Source organism: Cornus florida, unplaced genomic scaffold (assembly GCF_030987335.1).
Source record: "Cornus florida cultivar Cherokee Brave unplaced genomic scaffold, ASM3098733v1 CherokeeBrave_3.0.0_Hap2_Chr11, whole genome shotgun sequence".
NCBI classification, from domain to species: Eukaryota; Viridiplantae; Streptophyta; class Magnoliopsida; order Cornales; family Cornaceae; genus Cornus; species Cornus florida.
The window spans coordinates 75,206,642-75,213,433 of record NW_026775581.1 but is presented as its reverse complement, the minus strand read 5'-3'; the positions used below and the strand labels follow the sequence as shown (position 1 = coordinate 75,213,433).

The following is a 6,792-nucleotide window of genomic DNA, read 5'->3' as shown; positions in this document are numbered from 1 at the left end:
AATTACCTTTTCCTATTCAATGATAATTATCTTTTTCACTTTTTCTCTCTATCATATCTTATTTTCTCTCAAAAAATTACTATCATAATACATAAATTGTCAAATTATTAGTCATGTAGCCCACCTCATTACCACCTAATTTTAATTATTTTTGTGATAGAATTATTTATGATGTTTAACATCTTCCTATCACGTAATGGTCCACATATTGAACAATTAAAAGGCGATTTACAAATATCGCTACTAGAACTGAAAAGCAACTTGTGGAGGATCTTTAGCGTGAGATTCTCCAAAATAAATAAATAAATAAAATTTGTGGCTAGACGTTTATAAGGTGGGGCTCGTAAAAAAAAACACAAGGAGTAAAAATGTTGACTTATCATGTTTCTTTTTGGGCGCTAGCCGCGTTACCGATGTGCCATCAATTCATCACAGGATCATATTCTAGTTGAATTTTTAACAATTAAAATAGTTATCGTCATTTCAGAAGCAACTAAAATAAGTTTAACTCAATTTTTTTATATTTTATTTTATTTTTTTTACCTTGATTGTGGTATTTTTTATTTATTAAAAACTCTCTTCATGATTTATAAGAGAACTCGAATAAGTTTAATTAAAATTTTTATTTTTTTTAAAGATTTAATCTTTATACATTAAAACGTTTTAGTGACTTCAAATTAAGTTAAGATATTTTTATTTAAAAATTTAATTTTTACTCATTAAAACACTAATGATCGATAATCATCTAATAATTTCTATTAATTTATACTTTTCATAGAAATAGAAATTATTAATTGTAACATTTCTTTTCTTTTTTTTTTTCTCCCCTAATTAATAGTAATAATTATTTTCTCTATTGTGTATCCAAACGCACCCGAAGTGCTTTAGGATAAGAAAAAGTATACAATACAAATGGCATTGCGGGTGAACAGGAGAGGATCTGCCGGTCAAACATAGCCATGCTGCTGAACAGGAGACGATCCGACGTTCAAAACAACCAACCTGTAAGACGTCACATTCGGACATCACTCCACTTCTCTCTATAAATATACATGCGTATAGATACAAGTGTGCATTACAAATTTACATAGCCCTCGTATTTTCTCCCATCTTGAAATGGCGTCAAGACATAATCCTAGGAACTGCCAGACCCAAACTTTTCGTCCTTCAGCAAACTTCGAGCCTAGTTTATGGGGGTGATTGTTTCAGTTCATTCTGTTTAGATAATCAGGTATTTAACAGTTTTGTTATATATATATATATATATATATATATATATATATAGTTTCAGCCATGCATTGTGTACGTGTTGTATGATCAGAGAGAGAGATACCCCTAATGATGGCAAAATAAATATATCATATTGATATAATGGATTGTTTTCACTGATATATGTTTCATGTGATAATAATGCATTAATTCCAAGATCATATCAGTGGGGGTGCGTATGTGTTTTTTCCCCCCTCATATATATATATATGCAAGTTGCTTTTACTGATCACTTTATCTCGTCTCTAGTGGAATACAGAAAGCTATGGTTATCAAAAACTTCCTTCTCAAGCTTTTATCACTCGTTTTTCTCAGTTGGCTGGGTTATGGGAAGCTGTTGCTCACGTAAAATTCATTATGTAGCACATACATACATACATATATATATATATATATATATATATATATATATATATAATTTGGTTGAAAACCATTATTAATTAAACATGTTGAACACTGACTCTTTTCATTCACTAATTTGTACTATATATGTATATCTTGACAACACATTCAATACTTAGATATTATTTCGATCTACTTTTCCCATAGTTACACGTGGGTATACATCAACACAACCGATCAACCGTTCAATATTATGTTAGAAATTAATAACTCTTTTTTCGGTTACTATGGGTAGAGTTAATAAAAAAAATATATGAAAGCGCGCAAGTGATCGAGAGACTGTGGCCTTAAATAAAGCGAAATAGAAATATAGAATTTATGTAACAGACTTTAAAAATTTGAAAAAAGACTTAATTGTTGTGGTTGATGTTGTACTATGTACATCTTTTTTCTATTCATTAATGGTCACAGTTCGATATATAGAGCTTGAGCTTGAAAACGAGCTCTATACTTCTTTGAAGGCACCAGGAAATTGAGTGAGGGTGAGCAATAGTAGGGGATTTTATTTTTTATTTATATATATATATATATATATTTATTCGGGGAATATACTTGGACAAGTAACTGGTAGTACATCAAAAGAACTTTTTTTTTTTTTTTTGTTTGCCCGAGAACTTCTGATGAACGGCTCTATATCTTTATAATTAAATTTGCTGTCTTTGCATATAACGCAGGCATATGAAATGCATTCTAAAGAGATTGAACTGTTGAAAGAAGAAGTGAGAGGTAGTAAATGCAGAAAGTAAGCAACAGAGAAAATGAAATTGATCAACACACTCGAACGCCTTGGTATCTTCTATCACTTTGAGAAAGAGATCGAAGAGCAGATCAAACAAATCTTTCACTCCCATGCCCACTTTCAAAATATTGAAGACTACAATGATTTGAGCACCACTGCTCTTCATTTTCGAGTATTTAGACAATATGGTCATAACATATCTTGTGGTAAGCCCCTCATGGATCACTTACGTATATGTTTATTGTAGTATAAAAGTATGCAATTCACAACTTGTGATCCTTAGAGATGGCTGATATGGTGTTGTGTGTTCTGAAACAGATGTCTTCAACAAATTTAAAGACAGCGATGGTAAATTCAATGAAAACCTTACTAGGGATGTAATGGGGATGCTAAGGCCCTGTTTGGTGGATGTTCCGTGCTGTGCTGTTTTGTTCCCAATAGTGCTACAGTAGCACTATTGAGCACTATTGAGGCCCAAAACATGTTTGGAATAGGTTGTGTTGGTCTGAACAGTATCAAAACACTTTGCACTATTTGGGCCAAATGTTGGAACAAAAAAAACTTGTTCCAAGGGTTTCACAAATCATTTTAGCCTCCCAATCGCCTCCATCTCTATTCTCGTTCTCAACTCTGAACTTGCCCTAGTCTCTCTCTCTCTCTCTCTCTGCAACTGCAGAGTACAAAATCTATAAGGATCAGAAGTCCCACCTCCATTTCTATTCTCGTTCTCAACTTTGAACTTGCCCTAGTCTCTCTCTCTTTCCCCCTCTCTCTCTCTGCAACTGCAAAGCTGTATGGGTTTTGTTTTAATTTTTTTTAGGGCAAATCATTTCAGCCTCCCAAACGCCTCCATCTCTATTCTCGATCTCTACCCCTGCAACTGCAAACTTGTGGGTTTTGTTTTAATTATTTTTTTAGGGCAAATCATTTCAGCCTCCCAAACGCCTCCATCTCTATTCTCGATCTCTGCAACTGCAAACTTGTGGGTTTTGTTTTAATTATTTTTTTAGGGCAAATCATTTCAGCCTCCCAAACGCCTCCATCTCTATTCTCGATCTTTCTTTGAATGGACCCATTTGAGAATAATTGGATGATGACAAAATTATCAAAGATTGGCATTGTTTATTTCTATTCAACAACGTATGGATAGTTCCTTGATTTTGGTTAAGGGATTGTTGAATCTTTGCTTTGGAATGAATGGAAGAAAATGGATTGATATTGACTCTCTCTGCAACTGCAAACTTGTGGGTTTTGTTTAATTTTTTTTAATTTAAAATAATTATAAAATAATAATAATAATAATTTCTATTCCAAAATTCTCAGAATAAAATTTTCATCCCAAACATGTTTTGTTCTCCTTTCAGAACACTACATCACACAACACTTGTTCTGTTATAGGCTAGAGCAGTACACTACATCTCACTACACTTCCCAAACGGGCCCTAAGTTTGTATGAGGCTGCACATTTAAGGATTCAAGGAGAAGATATTCTCGACGAGGCTCTTGCTTTCACAACCACTCACCTTGAGTCCAAGGTAACTCATGAGTTAAGCCCTCTTCTTGCAAAGCAAATTATGCATGCCCTAAAGCAACCCCTCCACAAAGGCATCCCAAGATTAGGGGCAAGGCATTACATCTCTATCTATGAAGAAGACTCTTCTAAGAATAAATTGTTACTGAAATTTGAAAAGTTTGACTTCAATCTGTTACAATTGATGCACAAGCAAGAACTATGCCACATATCAAGGTATCTGCTTATATGTTTATATATATATATATACACACACACACACATATAGGATGCAATTGGTGCAAATCTAATTTATCTTTTGTATCGATATATGTACGAAGGTGGTGGAAACAATTGGACTTTGAGTCAAAACTTTCTTATACGAGGAGCAGAGTGGTTGAGTGCTATTTTTGGGCTATGGCAACATTTTTTGAACCTCATTACTCCCTTGCAAGGGTCATGCTCACAAAGACTGTGGTAATGGCATCAACTAAGGATGATACATATGATGAATATGGTACACTAAAAGAACTCAAACTTTTTACAAGTGCAGTCCAGAGGTATATATACTTTCTTAGCCCTCATAACATTTTTGTTTTGATTAGAGAGAGACAAGAGTTGATGAATCCCAAGTCAATGTTTTTGTTGTTCAACTAATTAAGTTAGAAAATTAATTGGATGAATTTGGAAATGGCGTGTTTAACTTTTAGGTGGGAAACAAGCGCCATTGATCAGCTCCCAGATTACATGAAGATATTCTATAGAGCTCTCCTAGATCTCTACGAAGAATTCAACAAGGAAATGACAAAGCAAGGAACATTATACAGTGTCCATCATTCAAAAGATGCAGTATGACTTACCTAAGCTCTTTTAGTTCAAAATTGATTGATATCAATACATTTCCTTACCTATCCAGAAACAAAAACAGAATTAAATAAATTTATGTCATGTGATATATATGGTGAGATATACGAACAAATAATGGGTATTATATATCAAAAATATATCACGATATATAGTGATACTCTTTTAGGTTTTAAAAAGGGACTGTTAATTTCAATTCAATTCATATCCATTTTAATTTTAATATTTATGTGGTATGATAAGGTGAGATGTTCTTTTGTTGCATCTTATAATAGTTTCAAGAACTGACGAGGAGTTACTATACCGAGGCGAAGTGGTTCAATGAAGGATATATGCCATCATTTGATGAGTACATATCCAATACCCTAATCAGTAGTGGTTATTACCTCCTCGCAACGTCATCCTTTATGGGCATGGGAGCAATTGCTACGACGGAGGCATTTGAATGGCTACAAAATAAACCCAAAATTATTGTAGCTATTACTACAATTGCTCGGCTAATGGACAACATAGTAGATCATGAGGTAAAGCCACATAAACATATATTACTAAAGCGCAAATTCATGCAAGCAAATTTTCATAAATGTTGTATTTGGAAACATCGAATTTGTGCCTTGGAATCAAAATTAAAGAAAATTTAGTTTGAATAAGTTTACGTTTATGAATCATTTTAACATTTGAAGGAAGAAAAGAAGAAGGGAAACACTGTTACGGGGATTGAATGCTACATGAAGCAGCCCGGCATATCAAAGAAAGAGGCAACTGATGAGTTCTATAAGAAGATAGAAAATGCATGGAAGGACATCAATGAGGAATGCCTAAAGCCATCAAACCCCATCTCGATGCACCTCCTAACCAGAATTCTCAACCTTGCTCGTGTAATGGATGTCTTTTACAAGTTTGAAGATGGGTACACTCATCTGGAAAGAGGGCTGAAAGATCACATTGTGTCAATGTTCGTCGATGCCATACCTATATGATCAGCATGCGCAATTTGTGTTTAATTGCACGAAGTTTGGTTAAGCATAGATTTGGTGTACTTAAATAAGTTTCAGGGCTTGTGTTTATCTCGTCGATTAATTAGTATATTTCTTTCGGTTAATGAATAGTTTGAAGTTCGTTTATTGTAATGAATTGTGTAAGTGCCAGTTTGGCGTTGCTGTTGTAATAATAAAAACGCTTTTGTAAGTAGAGTTGTCATAAAAGTGCTGTCAATAAAAACATGCTAGGTATTTGGTGATGCATTATATAAAACACTTTTTATACTTAAAACAGTGTTAAATTTGTTTGATAACAGTATTGTTTAAAACACTTTTATTACAAATTTTACTATATTACCCATACAATAATAAAAGTGTACATAAACCAAATGCAATTTCATTCTCTTAACTCAGTAGTTATACGTTTTTATAGAGGATTCTTAACAAATAAATAAATATAAAATCTTCAGATATTACGAATGTCTTTGAAAAATCCAAAGTTATAATTTGTTAGATAAATGTAATTTACAAAATATTTATAATTTAGAATCTAATAATTAAGGTAAATGTAAAATTGCATTATAAATGTAAAAAATAGAAAATTGGGCTATAAATATTGAAAGTAGATTGGAAATGAAATCAGGCCAGCAATAGCAGTCCTCATAATATTTCAATAATTATTTTTAAATGTTAAATATATATATATATATATATATAATAGGTAATATAGGTGTTATACGATGAGAAAGTCCCAACTAAACACTTTTATTTACTTATATGTTATTATCCTGATAATTTATATATTTATTTATTTATTTATTTATTCTTATAGAATATAGCCTTGTAATTATGAAAACGAAGGAGGGTTATATTGTCCAAAAAAATATTAGATATCAAACTCTACTCAACGCAATTTTAAACGCTCCGATTTCCAGCTTTATCAAAACGCACTTTTTTTTAATTATTAAACCTCTCCTTTTAAAAGTGCGTTTTTTATTTACCAAACAGTGCTGAAAGCAATTTTTCAA

At 32.4% G+C, this 6,792-nt stretch overlaps 1 pseudogene; it reads left to right on the top strand.

Moving 5' to 3' along the window:
- Positions 1-1,094: 1,094 nt before the first annotated feature.
- On the top strand, positions 1,095-6,007 carry LOC132286468 (valerianol synthase TPS1B-like; annotated as a pseudogene).
- The last annotated feature ends 785 nt before the right edge of the window (positions 6,008-6,792 follow it).